This window comes from Sciurus carolinensis, chromosome X (assembly GCF_902686445.1).
Source record: "Sciurus carolinensis chromosome X, mSciCar1.2, whole genome shotgun sequence".
In the NCBI taxonomy this organism is placed as follows: Eukaryota; Metazoa; Chordata; class Mammalia; order Rodentia; family Sciuridae; genus Sciurus; species Sciurus carolinensis.
In genome coordinates this window covers 95,418,422-95,445,849 of record NC_062232.1, presented here as the reverse complement: position 1 = coordinate 95,445,849, position 27,428 = coordinate 95,418,422, and the positions used below count along the sequence as shown (strand labels likewise).

General features: G+C 32.6%; 1 protein-coding gene across 1 annotated transcript in view; it reads right to left on the bottom strand.

Moving 5' to 3' along the window:
* Htr2c (5-hydroxytryptamine receptor 2C) overlaps window positions 1-27,428 on the bottom strand; it is a 249,819-nt gene that overhangs the window by 6,597 nt on the left and 215,794 nt on the right. The gene's annotated exons all lie outside the window — the stretch shown is intronic.

Here is a 27,428-nt window from a genome sequence, read left to right as displayed (position 1 = left end):
CCTGAAAGTAGGCCTTGTCAAAGAACAACAGAAGAGAGGAGCACAGCTGAAGCTGTTGCTGGATATGTGAGGCCAATTTTATCCCTGGCATCTATTTGTATAATTTTATGTACATTGAGGAAAGGGTGATTCTTTTTTTCCCCCTCAGTACTGGGGAATGAACTCAGTGGCGCTATACTACTGAGCTATATCCCCAGCCCTTATTTTTTATTTTGAGACAGGGTCTTGCTATTACCTAGGTTGTTCTGGAATTTTCAATCTTCCTGCCTCAATCTCTCAAGTCATTGGGACTATAGGAATGTACCACAACGCCTGGTTGAAAGGGCAGTTTTAATAGTTGCCATTTATTAAGTCTATCTTGTGTGCCAGGCACTAAGCCAAGCATATTATGGACAACACAGAATTAAATGTGTTATCTCAATTTGGGTAAAGACACTATGTGACAGATAATATTTGGTAAGTAACTTAACCACTTTACCAAGTCTATACCATCATAAGTTTTGTTTTTAGAAACCATGTATGCAGTCAACAAACATGAAAAAATTCAATATCTTTTGGCAATATCAGATTATCAATAAAGAAAATGATAATAGAAGCAGTATTAATAATAATATATCATGCATAGACTCTCTTATGCAATACTCTAAAAAACTTAAAAGATAAGTACCAGCAGTTCTCAAACTGTGGTTCAAGAACCTTGGGGCCGCAGAGATTTTCAGAAAGTTTTTTAGTTTTTGCTTTTCCAACCATTTGTCTTTAAAACAGCACTTTTTCCCCCCATAAATTTCAACCAAACAATGTAGCATAATAGGTCCAATGCATATGCATATATGAATCCAGATCTCTTTGTATCAAATTAGACATTAAAGAGATTTTCAAAGATATAAAACAAGGCCTGTCTTCTGATTTTTTTGAAATTATAGTTACCTTTCATAAAAATGTTAACATTAATCCGATTATTATTGTTATTATTTAAAATAAAATGAATCATCAAAATTTTAAACATTTCTCAGTTTTAATTTCTATTACCATAATAGATAAAACCCATGTAAAAATAAAGCTCTTTGTAGTACTTAATTATTTTGAAGGGTATAAGGGGGTCTTGACACCAAAGAGTTTGAGAACTGCTGTTCTTTGTCAATAGATAAAGTTATTCAGGCTCTGAAGAATCCACCCAGCAAATGTGTAAAATCTTCCTCAGCGTTTTAAATTCAAACAATAGTAATTCATGTGCTATGATAGTATCAAACAATAGTCATTCATGTGCTATGATAGTATCAAACAATAGTCATTCATGTGCTATGATAATATCAAACAATAGTCATTCATGTGCTACGATAATATCAAATAATAGAAATTCATGTACTATGATAATACCAGTTAAGTATAACCCACAGTGATACTAGTAATAAAACACTTTAAATGCATTATCATTCATTTTCATAAAATTTTGAAAGGCATATATTATTTGATGAAGTTAACTTCAGAAAAATTAGTAAATTAAGCAAATATAATGGGGTATTTTTTAAATTATTTTTAGAAATACTTGATTTGACCAAGGAGGAAAAGTAGAAATGAACTCCCATTGAAAATACCATGTATCAATAACAACAATTGGAATACTTATAACTACTTTTTATTGAGTAATTCCTATTTGTCATACACCAAGCCAGGTATTTTATAATTGTTATATACTTTCATGAACTATTGTATTCAACCCAGACAAAAAACACACTAAGAATTAAATGGAATTACTAAATGTTTCTGAGATTAACTTCAATAACTTCTATTACCATCTTCCTTATAATGTTAGAAACAATAAAACAAGTCATAATTCACATCCCGCTGCAAATATCAGGTACTACTTCAAATCATAAACAGTCAAATATCTGCATGCATTATCTTATTCAGTTCTTGCAAAATCCTGAAAAAAGGTTAGTATTTATTAAGGTCACTTAAACTCAGAGAGAAAAAGTATCTTCAATAAATCTATAAGATCCTACTTAGCACTTTAAAAACATTGAATTCAGTAGTATATAGTTCAAATTTTATTGAAAGTATCTCATGCTACTGCTACTACTATTTTATTGAAAATATGATACATTAGTACTACTACCAAAACTACTTCTGCTACTACTGCTACTACTACCAACTGTCATTCATTGATTGCTTATTATGAGTGTTTATAGTTAAACTTGATCTGCACTACATACTTTACATGCATTATCTCACATACTCTACATGCATTATCTCATTCTAATCTCAACAAAAGCTCAGTAGTCATTATTCAATGAAGTTATTTTACTGCAAAGAAACTAAGTTCTGAATATATATATATAAAGATGTTCCTATTGTTTCCTAAAGCCTTGAATTCAAGCAACACAGATTAGTTTTCTTCAAAACATCAGATAATAATACCATTTGCTGATGATTTTAAAATGCACATTTCTTGAAATTTTTAATATCTTTGAACTTAGGATGCATCTTACAATGATAGTGTCTAGCAAGCATTGTTGGCCAGGTAGCTGTCATTAAATAGCTGTCATTGTGAATAAACCTGGGCTGAAAAACTTCTTTTGATATCTTATGGTAAGATCAAAACCACCTGTAGTAAAATTTGCAAAATGGGTATCAGTAGCATGGTAATAATTCTGTGCAAATGAAAAATTATGTCGTAACAGCCAAAGGGAGGGAGGGTTCTGAAAAAAGTCCTTAACAGCTTCAGATGCCACAGAGAGGTCTAGAATTTAAAATGTTTCCTCTGTGTTTGAATATGAGAAGGTAACTGTTGATTATAGAGAGAACAATTATGGTAGAGTAGGAAACATTGCCAAAGAATAAATAATAAGTAAATGGTGATATAAAAGGCAATAGAATAAATTTCCTAGGACATCTTAGCCAACATCAAAATGAAATATAGATTAGGGAAATTATTGTTGACCTGCAGAGATTTCTCAGAGGAATCTGAGTTGTTTGGCATAGAGAGGAATTTTTCTCAAAGCACCTAGGAGGACCATATGATATCAGGCTGACATGAGTGGTCCCTTATCTCACAGAGTCATAAATGAGTCCCTTTAACATAGTAATTGACAGCAGAAGATGAAGGACTACTTTCAGGGAACAACACAGAAGACAAAACAGACAAGTAGGCCTATCTCAGTTCTCAGAAGATAAAGGGTTATGAAAGTTGGAGAAAGAAGCTTTTTTGTATGCTTTGATAAAGAATCTGGTATCATGTTGGTATGGCGAGAATTTTGAGGAATTCAGACTCTGAACCTCAAGAATTTTTAGTTTGGGAAAAGTAGGAACATTAGGCATGCATGAATAAATGACAGGGACCACTATAAACGATAGTGCTAAGTCCTTAAATAACTTTGAGGAATTTGACCTAAAACAAGATGACTATAACAAGGAAAGTATGAGAAGTCAATTCATGAGCTGATAAGAGAAATGTCCAGGGATTGTAAATATGCTCGGATAGAAATTTGTGGGAAAGTGGGTGAGGTTCTGGTACTCAACCACAATATGGCTGAGGGCATGAGGAAGTGAAATTGGAAATAGCACTGAAGGATGACCACACTACTACTTACAGCTAATGAAGATTGAGGGAAGTTTGTATTTAATGTGCCACAAGGAGCCCACTCCTTAAAGATAATAAGTGGAAGAACTTAAAAATAGAAAAGAAAGTTTACAAATGATGGATGAAGGTCCCTGAGGAGGCAAGTTTAGAAACAATGGGAAGAATTACATCAGGATGGAAGAATGGCTATTACTTTCTATGAGAAGAATTGTTCCAATAGGTAGCGTGAATGGGTGGTAGGAGTTATCAGGGTTTATACAGAAAGGTAAGAAAAAGACAGAGATGAAAATTAAGTGGCAAAATTAGCAGAATTGTTAACTGGATGCACAATGTAGTTGAAATGGATATTTGTTTTTTTTCCTTTACACCACCAGAAATAAAATGAGTGAATACAGATAGATGGTTACGGATAAAGAACTTTTCTTGAAAATAAAATTAGATCATCAGTAATTCAATTGATAATTCAATAATTCATATGCTACAGAGAAAATATTCAGAAGAGGGATTTGAAGACTTAAGAGAAAAAGACAATAGACAATGGAGCAAGAACCTGAGAAGAGATGGGATGGACTCCGGGGTGTAGGTAGAAAGTAAAGTATCAGGTAGAAGGGTGGCCTCAACTCTCTTATAATAGGTTTAACAAAATAAAGGCTTATTACGCAAGAGAAAGGAAAAGTCTAAATTAAGGGAGGAGTAGAAGGGATTATAAAAAGAATGGATAGATTTCTGAGATATTTAGGAAGTTCCATTGTCAGTCCACAGTGATTGATTGGATGTGGCATGTGAGGGAGAGGGGACAGTCAACAACTAATGGCAGGCTTCTAGTTTTTGCTGTGAGAAAGATGGGACTGCCATCAATCATTAACATGTAGGTAAAAGAGTGGACTATAACAGAAACTGTAACTAACTCACTTTGAGCTGTGCTAAGTTAGAGGTGCTTGGGGGGTGTCAATATGGAAATCTACTTGGCTATAGGTGTTTGAAATTTCAGAGACAGGTATGGGTTAGAGACATAAGGGGAAATCATAAGGTCATTATCTTCTAGGGAGAACTTTTATGGAAAAAAAGGAGGAATCAAAAATGAATCTAAGGTAAGGGTTCTAAACCTTTTGTACCTATGGGTATCTTTTCAGAATAATGATTTTGAATGCATAAAATGATATGCAAGAGATTGCAAAGGAACCAAATTATTCTGACATTCTGATATTAATTCAAAATAATAATTTTAGAAATGATTATATATGTGTTTTGTGTGTGTGTGTGTGTGTGTGTGTGTGTATGTGAGACAGAGAGAGAGAGAACATGTTCAGGATTAGGGTCTCCACGCTAGGCAAGCACTCTACCACTGAGCTACAATTTCAGCCCTATATGTGCTTTTCAATTAGCATGTTAAATAACAAGTTCTAGTAGTGGATATAATAACTAATGAAATTTGGAAATAGTGAAGAATATCTGTCATATGTCACTATATCAACTGCAACTGAATGTTTTGCAAATACCTGTGATTCTTTTTGATGATAGCAATATAGATACTTCACATTCTATGTTATTGCCTACATTTGTAGTTGAGTCAAGTCTCACATTTCAATTATTGCTTACACACGAACTCTCAGTTATAGTCCTGATGCAGTAGCTGGTATCAAAATCAGGTTAAATTTCCTGACATAAGCAATTCTAAAAACTGCTAACGGAAGGCTCTCATTTTCTAGTGATGGTGGAGGAGCTTATGGAACAGCAGCACTCACACTAATAACAATCATAGGCTCTGAACAAACTTTAGAACAACAACAACAAAACTATTTGAAGGTATTGAACGTGAGCAATAAATGTTACATAATTTACCAGAAAAGATATAGTGGTTGTAGAAATGAAAATCTATAGAGGACAGATGTGGAAACTAAAGAAAAAAGGAAATCTTGCAACTGCAAAAATATATTATTTTAAAATTTAAAATAAAAAAAAAATGGATGGAGTTAACAGCAGAGGCAATGACCAGTGAATTTGAAGGTCAATGGAACTCATTCAAAAGTAAGCACAATGATAAAAACCATTCTAAAAAGTTGGATTCATGTTTCTAGCCATGACAGAATTCCTGGTATCAGACTTGGATGGAATTATGAGACAACTCTTTTCACACAATTGGCAATAATTGGAATAGAACTGTGATTTTAACTATAAGGGGAAAACATAAAACTTATGTTCACCCCACTCTTTCTACCTGGAGGTAATTTCTTGACCATGGTAACAGGGACGTGAAGCCTAAGCAGGGACTGGTTGTCCTACTGAACCCAAGAATCACTAGACGACATAATTGCAGATTTTGAAGACCAAAAGAATCAGTGAATAGAGAGTGAAAGGATAAAGAAAAATACAACCTGAGTGCCAACATATGTGTAACTGGGGTCCCAGACAGAGAGGAGACAAAGGGGCAGCAAAATAATTTGAAGAAATAATGGCCAAGAATTTCACAAATTGGTGAAAAATCTCAATTCACATTTCTTAAAGCTGAATGAACCCTGAATATATCAAACAAAGAAGTCTACGGCCATACCACCCTGAATGCGCCCAATCTTGTCTGATCTTGGAAGCTAATAAACAAAGAAGTCACACCTAGAAGCATCACAGTTTACTCAATTTAAAAGACAGTGAGTGAGTTGGTGGTATAGCTCAGCAGCATGGGACTTGCCTAGTGTGTGTGAGTCTCTAGGTTCAATCCTCAGCATTGCAAAACAAACTAATGAACAATCAAACAAAAGAGGGTGAGAAAACTTTGAAAGCACCAATAAGAAAAGATATATTGCATACAGGGAAACAATAATTATCAGCTGACATCATTAGAAAATATGAAGACCAGAAGTAACATGAATGTCAAATTCAAAGAACTGACAGAAAAAAACAGTCAATTGATAATTCTATATCCAGTGAAACTATCCCTCAAAATTGAAAGTGAAATGAAAACATTTTCAGATAACGAAGAAAGAATTACTGGTTGCAGATCTGCACTATGAGAAATGCTAAAGCAAGTCCTTGAGGATAAAAGGCATGACATGAGAAAGAAATAATGAAAGGCACAAGAAATGGTGAGTGAATATGTGATTATGTGTGATACAATCTTTTAATTTTACTATTACTTTTACAAAGACATTGTTTAAAGTAAAATTTATGATATTCTATAAGTGGGCTTGTAACATATACACATGTCATTTATTTGACAACATACAAATGATGAGGATAGTTAAATGTAAGTTTACTGTATTTCTCATTTTGGGAAGTAAATCAAGATGAATATTTAGTAGATTCAGGTAAATTAAAAAGTTATGTTGCATTTCCTATTATAATGATTTTAAAAACAATGCAGACAAATATGCCTAAAAATCCAATAGTGGAATTCAAATGGCTTATTAACAAATGTATTTAAAGTAAAAGAAAACTAGGAGAGATGTCTATGAAAATGGCTGAGTTAGTATCTCCAAAACTTTGCTCCTCCCAGAAAAACAGCTGAAGACTTGGAAAAAAACGCCAACATTTTCAGAACTATGGAAACTAACCAAAGAGTTTCTGCAACATAAGAACCATTCATTCAAGAAAAATGTCTCAATATTGGTAAGAATGAATCCTTTTCTTATTGCCTGCTCTCCAGATCAGCTAACATGCCTGATACCAGTGGAGGCAAAATGGAGTAGTTGATCTTTCTAAGTCATGAACCCAAATAATTGTCATTATTTGACTTGCCGGTAGTATCCTCAAGGACCCAGCTCAAAAGGTTTGTCTTTTTTGGACATGATTAGGAGTTCAAGGGGGCCTTAAAACCTGTCCCTGAGGACAGTTCTGGGAAAGATTTACTGGCAAATATTTTAACACCCCAGCTGGCAGAGGCAATGATAAACAATTGGGTAGAAGAATAAACTATGTAAAGTTAGGGGGGGGAAGCCAAGGAACAACATGTCCATAAGGGCGTTATTTAGATCAAAACCTATGGGTGTGGGTGTAGGGTGCATTCCTAAGGAAGGCTATGAGATTGCTTGGTAAAGACCTGAGGAGGCCCTAAACTCTCTGGCTAAACTGGAGGCTCGCTGCAAACAGGAAGTGAGGCCATAGCAGATTTGCAAACTGCCTGAGTGAGTGCCAAAGATGTGCCCCAACCACAATACAGCTTTTGGCAAACACTGGGGAGTTTATTGGTTCCTGGCATTTAAAAGGAATCTCTATCCAGTAATTAGCTGGTTATTAAGTTAAGGGAGTAAAGGCTTCACTGACAAAGAATGTATACTTTGTAAAATTACTTCAGAGAAGTTGTGAAACGAACGATAAGTAGTGGAAACAAAAATCTTGGGAAATGGGGAAAATCTAATTTCCAGTATTGCTGTGGCATAACATTTAAAATATCCAGATTGAAAAATAAAATACAATAAAATAAAAAGAATTTCAAAGAAACAAGCAAGTATGACTCACACATAGCAAGAACAACAATCAATAGAAACTATCCCTGAGGAAGCCCAGATATCAGACTTATTAGGCAAAGACTTTAAAAGAGATTTGTGTGTGTGTGTGTATGTGTGTAGGCAGGACTGATAGGGATTGAAGCCAAGACCTCACACATGCTAGGCAGGTGCTCTACCTCTGCGCTACATCCCCAGCCCTAATAAGCTATTTTAAAAGTGTTCAATGAATTGAAGGTAAGTATATATATATCCATAGAATGGAATATTATTCAGATATAAAAAAGAGTGAAATAAGATCCATTTTTGACATGATAGCATGAGTAGTTCCACAGATTTGCTCTCCAGAAAAAGTGGTAGAAATTACAAAAGGACAATTGAAAGTTTCCAGAAATGGTACAACATATGGAAAAACATTTGTTCAAGAAAATCTACTAGAGTTCTCTAAGAATGGTGAGTCTACAGTGTTCCATCCATGACCTATTATGTTTCTCTTCGCTTCCAAATCAGTGAGACAGAAATTCTATTCAGACTTATGTAGTGAATTCCCCCACCCCTGGTTTCCAGTTAAAATTGTACTTATACTAGGAGTTTTCGATATTAAATTCTAAGAAAGTAATAGAATGAATATATAGAAAAATAGTAAATGTATAATGATCCTGAATTGTACTATGAAGCAATTGAAAACATGATAGAAATCATATTCTGCTGTTGTGTGCAATATTTTATAATTATTAATTTCTATTCAAGTGTCTATGCAATACTAGTCAGGAAACACTGCAACATGTCTCAAAAAATTTCATGGTACAAAAGAACTGAAATCAAGTAGAACCTGTTCTCTTACCACTGTGGAATTTTGTTAAAAATTAGTAACAAAAGATATCTGGCAATAACCCACATATTTTCAAGTGCCCAGTGGAATATTCTGTTAGAGGGATCTTTGACCCAGATATTTAAAAGTATCAATAAAGATAAAAAGATTGAAAAAATACAGAATGTATTGCAGACAAGAAATAAATAAGACAAGATAACTTGGAAAACTCCCATATACTTGTAAGTTGAATGCTGCACTTTTAAGTGATCTATGTATGGGTCAAAGCAACAATTAGAAGGGAAATTTAAAATTATTAGGAACTAAATAAAAACAAAAAAATTATCAGAGTTTGTTGGACACAGCTGAAGCTACTCAATGCAACTAAGTACAATGTGCAATCCTGGGTAAGGTATGGAAACAATGGACATTAGGGGAAAAATTAGTTTCCATTAGTGGAAACTGTAAAAATTAAAGAAAATTTTCATTTTAGTTAAAAATATCATACTGTAATATTGTTTTCTGGTTGTTCTTTTTCTTTTTCTTTATTCTTTCCATTTTTCTTTTTCTTTTTGTAGTGCTGGAGAATGAACCCCGGTTGCCTTACATGCTGCCTTTCATCTCCAACCCTACATGAGTTCCTATCCTGCCAATTGTCCTAAAGATATGGATATATAAAAAATTTAGTAAAGATGGATAAAGGATGTAAAGAGATTCTATAGAATTTTACAAGAATGAATCATTAATAAAAAGTTTCCCATTAAAGAAAAGCCTAGGGCCAGATGGTTTCACTGCTGAGTTCTAACAAATGATTTTTAAAAAAACTAATACTATTGGAGTGGGAGAGTAGGAGAAGGAAAGTGGAGGTATTGGGGAATGAAATTATGTTGTGTACATGTGTTAGTATGTAACAAAGAGTCTCTATTATGTGTAAGTATAATGCACCAATACAAAAATTTTAAAAGAACTAATACCAATTATTCTCAAATTATTCTAAAAAAATGAAGATGAGAGAATTATTCCAAAATCATTCTATGAGGTCAGAATTACCTAATTCCAAAATCAGACAAGAATGTATCAAAAAAGAAAGAAAGAAAAATACAAGCCAATAGCTTTGATGATTATAGATGCAAAAATGCTCAACAAAACATTAGCAAACTGAATCCAAAAGCATATTAAAAAGATTATTCGCCATGATTGAGATTCATCCCTGGAATGTAAGGATGGTTCAACATGTTCAAATTTATATGAAACACCACATCAAGAGGATGAAGAGGTAAAATTATGACAATGTCAATAGAAGAAAAGGCATTTGTTAACATTTGGCATCCCTTTATGATAAAAACACTCAATAAATTAGGTATAGAAGGAATAAATCTCAACATAATAAAGTCCATATATAGCAAACCCACAGTAAACACACTGAATAGGGAAAAGCTGAAAAACTTCCAAGGTTTATAACAAGATAGGGTGCCCAGTTTTATTACATTTATTCAACATATTACTGAAAGTCTTAGCAAGAACAATCTGGAAAGAGAAAGAAATAAGTTGTATCCAGATAGGAAAGGAGGAAGTCAAAATATCTGTGCAGATAATATAATTCTATATACACAAAATCACAAAGGTTGACAAAAGCTATTCAAACTTATAAAAACAATTCAGTAAAGTTGCAGGATACAAAGTCAAAATATGAAAATCAGTAATGTTGCTAGACCTCAACAGCAAATTACCAAAAGAGATCAAGAAGGCAATTCCATTTTCAAGAACTATGAAAAAATTAAAATACCTAAGAATAAATTAAACCAATGAGGTGAAATATATCTACCAGGAAAGGAATTGAAGAAGACACATACACACACACACAAATGGAAAAATATCCCATGTTCATGGATTGGACAAATCAATATTGATAAATGATCACACTACACAAGCATGACCTTTTAATAGAGTGAAGGGAAAACCTACAGAATTAAGGAAACCATTTTCAAACTATACTTCTAATGAGGGGTTAACATCCAGAATATTAAAAAACAAAACAAAACAAACAAACAAACAAACAAACAAACAAAAAACCCTTAAATAATCCAGTTTAAAAGAATGGGCAAAAGACCCTATACAAATATTTCCCAAAAGAAGACACGTGAATGGCCAGCATGTATATGAAAACAAAATGCTCATCACCACTAATCATCAGGGAAAAACAAATCATATCATAATGAGATATCACCTTACTTCATTTAGATGGCTATTATCAAAAAGAAAAAAAAGATAACAAAAGGTAGTGAGGATATGATGAAAGGAGAACAATTATGGATGTTATGTAAATTAGTACAGCCATTATAGAGATTAGTATTGAGTTTTTTAAAAAAAATTAAAAGAACCATCATATGTTCTAGTGATTTCACTACTGAGAAGATATTCGAAGGAAATGAAATCAGTATGTCAAAGAGACATCTGCACTCCCATGTTTACTGAAGCACTCACTGTTCACAATAACTAAGACACGGAAACAATCTAGATGAACGGATAAGAAATATGTGGTACATATACAGTGGAATACTATGCAACCATGTATAAAGATGGAATCTTGCCATTTGCAGCAACATGAATAAAACCAGAAGTCATTATGTTAAATGAAATAAGTTAGGCACAGGAACATAAGTAACACATGATCTAATTCATATGTGGGATCTAAAGAATTTGATCTCACAGAAGTTCAGAGTGGAATGGTGGTTACCAGAGGCTGGGGAAAGTAGACAGAAAGGAGAGATAGGAAAAGGTGAATCAATGGGCTCAAAGTTATAGTTATATAAGATAAATAAGTTCTGGTGTTTTATTGCATGATTAAATGACTACAGATAATAAGGTACTATATATTTTTAAAAAGCTAGAATAAAGGATTTAAAATTTTTTGTACCACAAAGAAATAAGTGTCCAATGAGATAGACTTAAACTTGTTTTCCACATTGTGGAATGTACACATATATCAAAACATCATATGGTGCCCCATAAATATATGCAATTTTCATGTATTAATTGAAAATATACAAATAAAAATCAAAAGATAAAGTACAGGTTGCTGAAAAAATTATGAGACATGTTACAAAAGTATGCCCCATACAATGGAAGAAAGCAATCAACAGAAACTGTGAGGAAATCTCAGACAATAGACTTATTAGACAATGACTTAAAGGCGTTTAAAATATAATTAAAGAAATAAAGGAAGCTTTTCCTAAAGAACCAACAGAAAGTATAAGGATGATATCTCACCAAATAGAGAATAGCAACAGACATAGAAATTATAAAATTATGTGAAGTAGAATTTCTGAATTTGAAAACATAATAACTGAAATGAAAAATTAACTAGAGGCTCAACAGCACAAGTGCAATATCATGATAAACTGGATGTGGTGGTACATGGCTATAATCCCAGCAACTTGGGAGGCTGAGGCAGGAGGATCACAAGTTTGAGGCCAGCCTCAGCAACTCAGCAAGACCCTAAGCAACAAGTAAGATCCCGTCTCAAAATAAAAACTGAAAAAAGGGCTGGGGATGTAGCTCAGTGGTAAAGCTTCCCTGGGTTCAATCCCTAGCAGTGAAAAAACAAACAAAACCAACCAAACAAAAAACCCCAGAACAACAAAAAACAAAAAACTGAGAATAAGATCTCCAGCCAAGCTATTTTTCAAAAATGAAGAAATTAGATGTTCCTACCTAAGCAAAAGCTGAGATAATTTGTTCCTTTTTATACTGATAAAAGCATCTTTCCATCAAGATGATATACTGAAGACAGAATCAGCAAATGCAAAGATAGTTCAACTGAGATAATGCATTCTGATGAACAAAAGGAATAAATAATGAAGACAAATCAAGAGAGCTTCAGAAACCTGTGGAACACCATCAAGTGTACCAAAATATGCAAAATGGATGTCCCATAAAGAACGTCAAGACAGAAAGGGGTGGAGAAAATATTTGAAGGAATGATTATCAAATAATTGCCTAATTTGAACAAAAACATTTTTCTATGAATCCAAGAAACTCAAGGAAGCTTCATTTTTCTATGAATTCAAGAAGAATGAAGTCAAAGAGGATCACATGTAGACAAAGCATAAGAAAACTGTCAAAATCCAAAGACGATGAGAAAATCTCAAAAGCAGCAAGAGAGAAGCAACTCATTATGTATACAGAATCCTCCACAAAATTAACTGATTTCACAGGGGTATCAGAAGGCAGACCGATGCAGGAGGATCACAAGGTAGAGGCCAAACTTAGCAACGTAGTAAGACTCTGTCTCAAAACTAAAAGGGGCTGGGATGTAGCTTAGTGGTAGAGTGTATCTGAGTTCAGTTCCCAGTATTCAGGAGGGAAGAAGGGCAGGGAGGCAAGGAGATGACATATTCAAAGAATTGAACTAAAAGTGCTCTAAATCAATACTACTGTATCCAGCCAGGCTATTTTTCAAAAATAAAGAAGAAATAACATGTTCCTAGCTAAACTGAGCTGAGAGAATATGTAGTTTTTTATATTGATAAAAGTGGCAATCCATTAAGATGATTATAGATATACATTTACCCAATGAGAGAATCACAAAATTCATGACAAAAAACTAACACAATAATAGTCGGAGACTTTAATACCCGACTTTAAATAATAGTTTGAATAAACAAATAGAAAATTAACAAGGAAATAGAGAACTAGAACTGTATTATAAATCAACCAGACCTAACAGATATTTATAGAATATTCCACCTAATAATAGCAGAATACATATTCTTTTCCAGTGAACTTGGAACATTTTCCAGACAAGACCATATATGTAAGTCAAAAACAATTCTCTGTTAATTTAAAAGGATCAAAATTACTCAAACTATGTTTTCCTACCACAATGGAATGAAAGTAGAAATCAGTTACAGGAAATTTGGAAATTAAGCAACACAATTCTATAAAATTAATGATCCAAAGTAGATAACACAAGAGATATTAGAAATATTTTGAGATAAACAAAATAAAACACAGCAGAAGAAAACTTATAGGACACAGTGGAAAATGTGCTTAGAAGATATATCCCATAACTGTAATACTTATCCTGAAAAAGAAGAGCTCAAATCAATCCTGATCTTCCCCTTTCAAAAAGTGGAAAAGGAACAGCAAACTAAACCCAAAGCAAGTAAAAGGAAGAAAATACCAAAAATGAATCAGGATGAAAGAAATTGAGAAAAACAATGAAGGAAATCAATACCAACACATTTTTTCCCCTGTGAGAGATCTCTAACATCAATATATCTTTATGCTGACCAGAAGAAAGAGTGAACACACAAATTATTATAAACATGAATAAAGAAGGGTACATGAGCAAAATAAAGTGGACTATAAGGGAATACTATGAATAACCAAATACCAAACTATTAGAAAATCTACATAAAATGGACACATTTTAAAAAATGCAAGCCACTGATTGAATCATTAATAAATACAAAATCTGAATAGATCTATAACAAGTAAAGAGTTTCAATTTGTCATAAAAAGTACTTTCCCACAAAGAAAAGCCCAGGCCCGGATTGCTTCTTTGGTGAATACTATAAAGTGTCTAAAGAAAGATGGACACCAATCATTTTAATACTTCCAAAAAATAGAAAAGGACAGAATGTCTCCCATCTCATTCTAGGAGACTAGTATTATCCTGATACAAAAAGTAAAGACATCCCAAGGGGGAGGGGGGACACAAAATGATAACTTTTATTAATATAGACACAAAAATTCTCAACAAAATACTAGCTAACCAAATCCTGCAACATATAAAAATGATTATACATCATGTCCAAGTGGGATTCATCCAAGGAATGCAAAGTTGTGTAAGCATTTGAAAATTAATCAGTACAATATGCCACATTAATGTGATAAAGGATAAAATACAACACGTTTTTATGATAAAACACAGGAACATGCTAGAAGGAGTGAATTTCCCAATCTTAGAAAACACATTTACAAGCCCATCTTAATGGTGCTCACCTATAATTTCAGTGACTCTAGGGGCTAAGGTAGGGGGATAACAAGTTCGAAGTCAGCCTAAGCAACTCAGTGAGGCCCTAAGCAATTTAGTGAGACTCTAACTCCAAATAAAATACAAATAAAATAGTTTTAAAAGACTGGGGATGTAGTTTGTGGTAAAGCACCCCAGGGTTCAATCCCCAGTACCAAAACAAGACAAATCTACAAAAGACCTACATCTAATAGCATACTTCATACTTAAAAGATTTTCTTCTAAGATAGGAACAAGTCATGTTTCTTTGCTTTGACCACTTCTCTTCAATATTGGACTGCAGGTTTTATGTATGGCACGTAGTCAAGGAACAGAAACTTAAGGGATCTTGATTTTAAAGGAAAAAGCAAAACTATTTGGAGATTGCAATGATTTTGTACTAGAAAATGCATTCAACAGTTGTTAGGACACAAGATCAATAAACAAGAATCATTTACATTTGTATATGCTAGCATTGAACCTCCTAAAATGAAATAAGAAATCACTTTCATTTATGAGCATAAAAAAATAAAATACTTAGAAATAAATTTAATAAAAGAAATTCAAGACCTAAATATTGAAAACTACAATTTTTGAAAGAAATTAAAGAATATTTAAATACTCGGAAAAGTATCTCCTGAATTGGAATAGTTAATATTGTTAAGATAGAAATACTTTTGAAATTAATCTAAAGATTCAACTAATTCTTATCAAAGTTCCAGATACTTTATTTACTTATTTTGAAATTGACAGACTGTTTATAAAATTCACATGGAACTGCAAGGAACCCAGAAAAGTTGAATCAATGTTTACAATGAAGAACAAATTTGGAGTACTCATGCTTCCCCACTTCAAAATGCACTATGAAGTTGCAGTAATTAAGACTATAATACTGAAATAGAATCTTACAGATCAATAGAACAGAACTGAGAGTCCAGAACTGAACTTCTTTTTGTCAATTATTTTTTGACAAGAATGCCTATATAATTCAATGGGTAAAATTGTCTTTAACATTGTAAAGAAAGTTTCACCTTTTCCACACAATGTTTATAAAAACAAAATAAAATGAATGAAAGACTGAAATTAAAGAGCTAAAGCTGTCAAAACTCTTAGAAGAAAACATAGCAGTAACTATTCTGATCTTGGGCCAGATAAAACCTTCTTAGATATGTCACCAAAAGCAAAGTCAACTGAGGAGAACACAGGAGATAACTTTGACTTCATCAGAATGAAAATCTGTATGGTACAAATACCAACATGAAGCAAGCGAAAGGAGGCCTGGAATGTGGCACAGAGGTTGTGAAAAGATAACTAATAGACTAGGAGAAAGTATTTGCATGTATCTTATGCATCGTATATCTTTTCAACATTTTTTAAATCCAGGACTTACAAAGAAGTTTCACAATTCTATAGTTAAAAGACGAATGACCCAATTGAAATTAAGCAAAGAATCTAATGATACATTTCTCCAAAGGAATAAAAAAATTGGCCAATATGCATATGAAAATATACTCAATATATTAGCAATTAGGGAAATACACATCAAAATTGCAAAATGAGATATCGCTTTACATACACCAGGATGAAAATAATTATAAGGACAGGCATGGTGAGGATGTAAAAAATTGGCATCTCCTGCATGATTGATGGGAACTTAAAATGGTACAATTGCATTAGAAAATGGGTTGGCATTCCTAAAAAATATTAAAAATATAGTTATCATCTAACCTTGGAATTCCACCCACGAGAACTGCTAATATTTCAATGTCTATATGCCTACGCAGAAGCTTGTATATGTCTGTTCATAGAAGCATTATTCATAGGAAGAAAACAATGACAATAATCCAAATGTCCATGAACAGAAGAATGCATAAATTGTAGTATATCCAAAATATAGTATTCCATTATTCAGAAGAGCCATAAAGACAAATTATAAAGCATGAATGAGTTTTGAAAACACTATGCTACTTGAAAGAAGTGAGACACAAAAAGACTACACAGTATATGATCTTCTTTATAGGAAATGCACAGAATAGAATCACTAATAGAGACAGAAAATAGACAAGTATTTGACTAGGCCTAGGGAGAAGGTGAATGAATAGTAATCACTAAGAGGTAAGTAGTTTCTCTTTGGGATGATGAAATGTTGTGAGGTGGGCTAGTGGTGATGGTTGTACAATTTTGTGACTCTTATACTTTAAAAGTGTGAATTTAGGGCTGCAGTTCTGGCTCAGTGGTAGAGCGCTTGCCTAGCATGTGTGAGTCACTGGGTTCAATCCTCAGCACCACATATAAATAAATGAATAAAATAAATGTCCATCAACATCTAAAAAATATTTTTAAAAATGTGTGAATTGATGTGAATTATCTCAATTAGAGGAAGGTAAAGGTTGAAAAAATTTCCAGAATGTTAACACTAATCAAAAAAACCTGGAGTGGCTATAGTAATATCATAACATCTCAACTTGTCAAGAATTTATGTGAGTTCTAACTATGCACCTATTAGTATAGGTTAAAAACTCATGAAGTAAAATCTGGTAGAACTGAAAGCAGAAATAGAAAAATCCACAGATACAGTCAGAGAACTAAATACCCCTCAGTCAGCAATTCATGGAATGAGTATAAAGAATCTAATACAAAAAAGAAGACTTTGACAACATTATAGGACAACATGTATGATTGATAAGTAAAGAATAATCCATCCAAATGCAAATTATTTGTCAATTTAAAAAATATAAACCAATCCAAAATAGGAAAATTCATTTTTTAGGGACACATAGGACATTTAGCAATGTTGACCACACTCTTGACTTTAATAATTATCAACCATTTTCTGAATTAAAATCATACAAAAGTTTTCTAAGGATAGTAGATTTAAGTTGAGATCAGTAAGGAAAATACATAAAGAAAATCTCCAAATATTTGGACAAACAGTAGCCTTATGACTACTTGTGATGTCAAAGGAGACATCACAAGAGAAAGTATAAATTTTAAATGAAAGAAAATGAAAATATGCTGTCGCAAGATGTATGCAGTTAAAATGCTGCCTAAAAGGAAATTCATTGCATTAGGTGCTTATATTAGTAAAAGAAAGGTCTTAAATAAAAGATCTGAGCTTCTGTCTAAGGACCTAGATAAAGAATGGCAAATTGTACCCAAAGTAAGGTAGAAGAATGGAAATACTAAAGACAAAAACATAAAGCATTGAAATATATAGAAAAACAATAAAGTCAATGAAACCAAAAGATGGAGAGTTGATAACAATCTAGACCGATGTGTACAAAAGTAGATGTTACAAGGAATAAGAGAGGAGAGAGTACTACTGATCCTAGAAATTTTAAAACAAAATACTAGTACGAAAACCTTTAAGTCAACATGTTTGACAACTTAGATAAAATGGAAACGTTCTTTAAAAGTCACAAACTTTTAAAAGATCACAAGAGAAGTTATAGAAAATCTAAATAGCTCTATTCCTATTGAAGAATTGATATTATAATCCAATAGCTTCCTACCAGGAAAACTCCAGGCATGAGTGGATTTCACTGTCGAATTGTACCATACTTTAAGAAAAAATAATTATGATTCTAAATTCTTCCTGAAAACAGAAGAAAGAGCACTTTCCAGCCCACTCCATGAAGCCAGTATTATTTTAATTCCAAAATTTACAAAAAGGTATAAAAATTATAGCCGTGTCCTTTATGATCTCAGGTACATACAGTTTAAATAGAAAATTAGAATTAGCAAATTCTAATCGAAATCTATCAATAAATAAAAAGTTAAGACATCAAGACCAAATGCAAGTTTCATTAACTTTCAAAACTCAACGGATGGAATTTTCTAGTACAAGACATGAAAGAAGAAAATCTACGTGATCATCTCAGGGATACAGGAAAAACCAGATTTAAAAAAACTCAACACATATTCGTGATAATAACTCTCAAAAAAATAGGAATGGTCAGAAACTTCTTTACCTTTTCAAAGAACATCTACTAAATCAGACAAAGAACAAACAAAAATATATAGCTACCATCATATTTAATTGTGAATGCCTTTTTTCCAGTTAAAGAATGAAGTACGTTTGTTTGTCTTCACCATTATTTTTAACATTGTATTAGAAGTGCCAGTTAAGGCAATAAGCCAACAAATAGATAGAATTTTACACAAATTGAAAATGAAGAAGCAAAATTGTCTTTATTTACAGATTTCATGATCATCTATCTATGTCCAAAACTACAAAAGTACACAGAAAGCTGCTGGAAATAGTAAATGAGCTTAGCAAGTTTGTAGTATAAAATTAATTATATTTCTGTGTAATAACAATGAAAAATTGGGGCTGGGGTTGTGGCTCAGTGGTAGAGCACTCTTGCCTGGCATGTGTGAGGCCCTGGGTTCAATCCTTAGCACTGCATATAAATAAATATATAAAATAAAAGATCTATTGACAACTTAAAAATATTTTTTAAAAAAGAGTGAAAAGTTGGACTTTGACAGTAACAAGAACTAGGAATAAAAATTAGGAAAAAATTTCAGCACAATATGGGAAAGAATATGAGCCACAAAACAATGCCAAAAAAGACATTAAATATACTGTGTTCAGGGATTAGATTATTCAAGTCTCTTCAAATCAAATCATAAATTCAATGCAATCCCAACCAAAATTCCACTAGGATTCTTATTGTAGAAATCTACTACGCAATTCTATAATTTATATGGAAATGCAGAGTTCCAGAATAGTTGAGTTTTGAAAGGAACAAAGTGAGAGTCTTTATATGATTTCAATATTTGCTATTGCTACATTAGTCAAGAAAATATGTAATTGGCATGAATGTAGACATAGAGAGTATAGACACAGAGAATAGACAGTTCAGAAGTAGACCAAAATGAATAGGGCCAGTTGATTCTTGACAAATGCAACATTGATTACCCTTTAATTCAATGGGAAATGGATAATCCTTTCAACAAAATTTGCTAGAAGTCCTGGATAGTCACGTGCATAAAAATGAACCCCAACCCTTACCTCATACCACATACAGTTTTACACTTGAATCATAGGCTCAAATATTAGAGAAAATCTTAGTGACCACAGGTTTTGCAAATATTTCTTAAATATGACTAAAAGCATGAAATAAGAGAAAAATCTTAAAAGTGTGGATCATATGACAATTAAAAATACTGCTCTTCCAAAAAGACTATTAAAAATTTAAAGCAAAGCTGCTGACTGAAAGAAAATATTTTTAAATCATATGTAATAATTTTACCTAGAAAAAGCAATTAAAAGTCAATAGTATGAAGAGAAACAATCTAATAATAATGGGGAAAAAATAAAATAGACATTTCACCATAGATTATTAAAAATGGCCAATATACTCATGAAAATATGTTCAATATCCTTAGTCATTTGGAAAATACAAATTAAAACCAGAATAAGATGTCCCTACACACCAACTAGAATGGCAACAATTTTAAAGAATGATCATACCAAATTTGGGGGATGATACAGAAAACTGTAACTCTTTTTTTATTTTATGGTACCAGGGATTGAACCCAGGGGTACTTAAACACTGAGCCACACCTCCAGCTCTTTGTTAATTATTATTATTATTACTTTTACTTTTTATTTTGAGACAGGTTCTTGCTAAGTTCCTTATGGCCTTGCTAAGTTGCTGAGGCAGACTTTGAACTTGGAATCCTCCTGCCTCAGCCTCCCCTGTCTCTGGGATTACAAGTGTGTATCACCATGCCCAGCAAGAACTGTAACTCTTATGTGGTGCTGGTGGGAATATGAAATGGTACAACCACTTTGGAAAAGCTTGGCAGTTTCTTAAAATTCCACACTTAAGTTACTTAGCCAAGAGATTTGGAAGAATATGTTCACCTAAAGACTTGTGTATAGATTTTTCAAAACATCCAAAAACTAGAAAGAAAACAAAGGTCTATAAATAGTAGAATTGTGAAACAAATTAAACATCCAAAAATGGAATACTACTCTACAATAAAAATGAACTAATTATGGATACACACAACATTGATTACCCTCTAATAAATTTCACAAATGAGTATATATTGTATTTTAGAAAGTACAAACACATATGGTGACAGAAAGTAGAGAGCAGTAATTGATTAATTGCCTAGGGACAGTGAAATGAGTGAGGCAGGAATTTTACAAATGGGCACAAGAAAACTTGATGAGGATGGATATCATTCTAATCCTGAGTGTGGTGAGTTTTTAATGGATTTATACGTATCTTAATACTTATTAAATTGTACACTTTTAAAAAGTGCAGCTACTGTACATGAAACATATTGCAATTAAAAAAAGAAAGAATAATGAAGAAAAAACAAGAGACTTGTGGAAAACAATAGCTATGGATTAAGTGTATCATTTAAAGAGTCTAAAAATTCCAACTAAAAACTAAATATTTTCAGATTATATTAAGAATTAGAAATAGCCATATTCTATTTATAAGTGATTTGCTTAAGATATAAGAACAGAGAGTTTAAGAATAAAATATCAAAAGATGATATGCTACAGGAACTAGCATAACTGACAAGAAGTTGGTATCAGAAAAATTAGATCTTAGGAGAAAAAAAAAGTATTAGGAGGGATAAAAAGAAATATTACTTAATGATAAGAACCTTAATCCTATAGGAAGATATTTATTAAAGAAACAAAATAGCATTGCCTCCAAATTTATAAAGCAAATGTTAAAAGAACTAAAAGCAGAGATAGACAAATCAAGGATGGAAATTTTCACACAACTCTTGAAATAACACAAGAAAGGCTAGAAAGTCTGCAAAACACCAATTCTCTTACCACATCCATCAACGTCAGAAAACACTATTTTGATGCATAATGAAGAGAGTTTATCCTGAGAATCTATATGCTGGGTCAAAATGACATTGTCAATGACAGTCATATAATAGAAACATACTTTATAGATACAGATAGAGATATATAGATACAGACATAGAGATATTCTGACCCTGTAGAATTAACTACAACTCGGTAAGAAATATGTCTTAAAGTTTTCCTCAAATATGAAATTAAGCCATTTACTCATAAATAACCTAAGGATTAAAGAAGAAATCATTAGGCAACTACTAAATATTTTGAATCAAAATGAAAATGCATGGCAAAATCTGTGGGTTGTAATTAAAAGAGAATTGAAACTGCTGAATGGGTTAACTTATCCCCAACAAATCTGTCTTTCACTTTGCTTTCCTTGTGCCTTATCCCTAAATAATTGACTGCTAGAGTCAGCTTTGTCAGAAAAAGGGCAACAAGAAGGACAGCAGTCATAGAACCCTTGATCAGTAATCCTTCTGTAGATTTACAGGAACCAGGAAGGTCCATGACCTTTAAGATAACATCAAGACATCAGAGTTGCTGGTTGTTGCAGAATTAATTGACTATCCTGGCGCCCTCCTGGCTATGGCTAAAAATATACTTCTGCAAAGTCCCTCTATAAGCTTAGCACCCGTGACCCCTAGGCGAGATCAAACTTTCAGGAAAGAGACTTCCATTTTCCAACTTGCTGAATTGTTACCAAAGAAATTTCTTCTCCTATCACTCTATCTCACGATGAAGTCATCAGCCGCATCTGATGGCAGCGTAACCGAACCTTTTTTCACGGTTACAGAATTTCGAGGAAAATTTACAGATTTAAGTGTTTGTACTAGATCGTTTAGAAATGTCCAGGGTCACTGAATCAAGTTTTTTTCTTAAAAATTTAGAAAAAAAAAAATTAAGCCCAAAGTAAACAGAAAGAAGGAAATAAGAGCATATATAAATAGTATAGAAATGGACAATGAAGAAAGTTGATGACCAAAAGGTGTTTATTGGAGAAATTAAATAAAATTTACAAACTCTTAGTAAAATTAAAGAAAAAAAGAGAAAAGCGAGATACCCATTCTCAGGATGAAAGAATAAGTCATTACATATTGTAGAGACCTAAAAGGACGATTTATGATATGCCACTTTATGCCAATGAATTGGAAACTGTAGATGAAAATCCTTGAAAATCACAATTTACCAAAAGTGAAATGAAAAGAAATAGAAAATGGCAATATTCCTATTCATTCTGAAGAAATTAAATCAATAATTAAAGCCTTTTACATACATATCACACACCCACACACACAGAGGACCCTGCAGACTCAGATGGCTACACCGTTACATGATTATATTTTTCAGTTCTTCCAAACATTTAAAGAGGAAAAAAGACCAGTTTTATACAAACTTAGAAGGTGGGAAAGAGGAGGCAGTTTAGAATTCATTTTATGAGAACTGTATAATCCTGAAACCAAAAACCTGGCGAGAATACTACCAAAGAAAAGAATACTACCAAAGAAAAACCTGGCAAAATCTTTCATGAGAATGTAGGCAAAAATCCTAATTAAAACAAATAGAATCTAATGATACAGAAAAAAGAAAGCTCTCATTATCAGGTGGGATTTATTCCAGGAATGCAAAGATTGATTGCAACTCAAAAATTTATACAAAAAACTCAAGAACTATACTCCAGAAATTAGTGAATGGGTTAACCAAGGGAAAGAGGAGGAATGAAATTTCTATCTAAACTATTTGCTTAGTTTTGACTTTTAGAACATCATATGAAGAGGCTGGGCATGAGAAAGAGAGAGGGAAAGATTCTGAAGTTCAAGGCCAGCTTGGGCAATTTAGCAAGATTCTGTCTCAAAATAAGAAATAAAAAGGGCTTGGTACATAGCTTAGTTTGGAAAACCTGAGTTCAATTCCCTGTACCAAAAACAAAAACACACGGAAGAAAAAGAATTGAAACTAACGCTAACATTTTTGAACACAATGCTTTCACTATAAACTCTCAGTGCAAAACATTTTGTAGACACACACACATACAGACAGATTCCAAGGAAATTTTAGACACATTTTTTTTATTGATAGTGGTATGGGTATATTAATTCTAAAATGCACTGTGGGCTTTTGAAAATAAATGAATAAGTAAATGAATGCTTTTGCAATCAGGTTTTTCACTATGAGAAAAATGAGGGAAAATAAGGAATTGGGAATTAACAGAAGAATCCTGTGTTAGTGGATTGTGATTAAAGGTATGGATATAAAGGAGCAATAATATCCCAATAGCAACAAGCATACCTAATGTTCATATCCCAGATTATAAAACAATTGCCCACTAAAATGGTTCCTTGTAAGAAATGGCTAATTTTAGGATTGGAACATGGGAAGTGAAAGGTGAGCCTGGCATAATTTATGTCAGAAAGTAAGAAAGCACTCAAAAACTGAGGGGATATATCAAAAGGAGTTCTCAATGGGGGAACCTGGGCAATCTGAGCATAAAAATAATTAAAGGCAATAACGAATCATATATGCTACACTGAATACAAAACAGTCCAGAAATCCCTACTAATATGAATAAATAACAAAGAATTAGAGGTAAAAAAAATTCTTCCTTAGAGTACAATGCCAACTAATAGTAGCAGAAAAAATGATACATTGTGAAAAATTATCACTTTTCAATCACCTTAGTAATAAATAGTTCAGGGAAAAATCATCAGTGGATTCTAAAGCCATGTGGTCAGAGTTTATTGAGAAATAATTTCTTAATTTACAAATACATGGAGATTTTCTAGTTATCTGCCTGCTACTCATTTCTATCTCATTTGAATTCCAAAGAAAATGCACTTTATGATTCCCACCCTTTCAAATTTATTGAGGATTTATTTATGACCAAATGTGTTGCCAATTTTATAAGTATGTTGTATGCAAATGGTGGGAATATGTATTTTTCGCCTGGAAGTTCATGTTTGCTCACTGTCCTCATATAATCCCTGAGAAAGTTTTGTTAAGATCTTATACCATGACTTAGAGATTGTAGATTTGTTTATCTGTCCTTGTGGTTCCGTCTTTATTGCTTTCTAAATGTGGAAGCCATATTATTATGTACTTATAATTCATTCTATTTTCCAGGTTAATTTAAATCTTTCATCATCATGAAGCGACCTTCCTTCTATAGAATAATTCTCTTGTCAAAAAGTCTATTTTCCGTTGGGTGGAAGACCTTTGTCTCTTATTGCCCCTCAATTTCCTTAAGCTTTTATTTACCATATGTTTTAAATATGTTGGATTATTTCTTTTCAAATTCTGACAGTCTTAGAATATTTAGTTAACTTATAATTAATATAATTAGGGATACATTTGGTTTTAATTCTGCCATTGAATATGTGCTTTCTATTTTCTATCCAGCTCTGTTTCTTTTTTTAACTTTAATGCTTTCTTTTGGATTTGTCTTAATAACTTTAAATTTGGAAGTTAAACGTTTCTTTCCTACTGTTTTAGAGGTTGCCCTTTAATGTGCAAGTTATACTTTATTCATTAAGGTTTAATATTAAATATCACTTTTTCTTTTTCTCCTGGACAATGAAAGAGGCTTATTTTCGATGCTCTTTCTTATATGCTTTTATTTTATGCATTTAGGTCCATAAATACTTTGAAACCCAGAAGACATTATTGTTATTGTACTCTACAGTCAATACTTATTTATATTTAAGAACACATTTACCATTTTCACTGCTCTTAATTGCTTCCTGTATATCTAATCTTCCGTCTGTGGCCATTTTCCTCTGCTCTAAGAACACCCATTAGTATTTCCTTAAGTAGGAGTCTGCTACTGGCATGTTCTCTCAGTTTTTGCTTGTGTGATACTGCCTCCATTTCACTTTGATTCTTGAGGCCAAATCTCCTGCATATGTAATCCTAGCTTAATATTGTTATGTTGGCACTACGATCCCAACATCTGGCTTTTATTGCTGCTTATTGAGAAAACATTTGTCCATCTTGTGATTGCTCTATTAAAGTCAATCTCTCTTTTTATTTATTTATTTTTTAATCTAAGGCTGACATTAATTTTTTTCTTTTTTCATCAATATTAGTCTGATGGTTCTAGATGTTGATGGCTTTTTGTCCATTGTGTTTGAGACTTGATGAGCTTTTAAATATGAGAATCGATGTCTTTCATCAATTCTAAAAACCATTAGCTCTTCTAATATTGCTTTTCTGCCTTCTCTCTCCTTGTGAAACTCTTCTCATTCTGTACTGTATGTCCACTATCCTTTAGTACTCTAATCTCTGTTTTCTATCCTTTTCATTTTCCATGCTTCATTCATCAGAGTTTCTTCTTGCAAATCTTTAATAGTTCTCTCTTTAGCCATGTCTAATTGGCATTGAATTCTTAGGTTTTCATATTATGCTTAAGCTCCAAATTTTCTAGTTGTTTCTCAGATTTCAATGTTACCCTTTATAGTTTCTTGCTGAAAGATTTAGGTTTAGTTTATAATTGCTATGTTCACCTTACAAATGGTCATTTAAAGTCTATGTCAGATAAGTCAACCATACCAAGTAGCTTTAAGTTCATTTCTACTATCTTTTATCATCCCATGTGTAGTTCATTTATTGTTTTTCTTTTATATCTGCTTATCACTGTATTTCAGTGACTACATTTGAAAATTATTGAAAGAAGTAACTGGAGTTTAGAATGATTTTTTTTTTTTGCTTACACCAAATAAATTGTAAACATGGACAATACAAAAACATGTTAATCCAATTTCGAGGTTCAAGAGTTCTCTTGGTTATATAGATGACTTGAACCAGGGTTGAATTCCATGTCACAGGTGCTTGATCTTTCATCTTTATTCCTCGACTACAGGTCTTTGGGATCACGAAATTAAATTCAGGTTGGCTGACCCTTGCCAAACTCTGTAGTCTTACTTTGGTCCAACTTTGTGTATCAAAGACGAGGCAATGAAATGTTTCCCAATCTGTCGATCATATCTTCAGATTGGCAATTACATCTTTGGCAAAAGTGAACCAAACATCATAGTTTTTCCTGGACTTCTGTCTTTTTCTGAATCTTGGACTCATAATCACTACTATTTTATTAGATTATCTGGGCCTTTAGTATTTTATCCATATTTTTAGTTATCTTTGTCCCAAGAGTCACTGCAAATTACCCAGTCTGTCATTTCTAGCAACTGATGATCTTAGTATTCTAATTTCACTTACATGTGTATTTTCTTTGTAAGTATCATAAGAACTGAATTCTTTTTAGATGAGCCCCTTGCGGGGCAGGCAGAGAGATTAAAATCTTCAAACCCTTAAAATTTTAAGTCAAATTGTATATATAGAATCCATTTATATTTGGGAAAAAATTTCATGGCTTCTTATCCAAAGGTGTTTGTATGTGTATACTGATAGAACAATCTACAAAGAACAATGTTAAAACTTAAAATGAATAACTTAAACAAATTAATTTTATCATCAATAAACCCAGAGACAAATCTTCTGAAGATATCAGTGAAAATTGTGGAGAAGTCTTAATCTTGTTAGAAAATTTACCTAAATCTTTTACAGAAACATGAGTTTGAAGAGAAATTATTAAAGCTCAACTGGAAAGAGGAGAGAGAGAATTGTAAAAGCCCTAAATCCAATGAATTAACTTTCTTGACTTTACTATTAGCAGTTATAGTATTTATGAATCTTAAATATTAGCAAAAAATGATCATTTTTGTCTCTTTAAATTTCCCCAG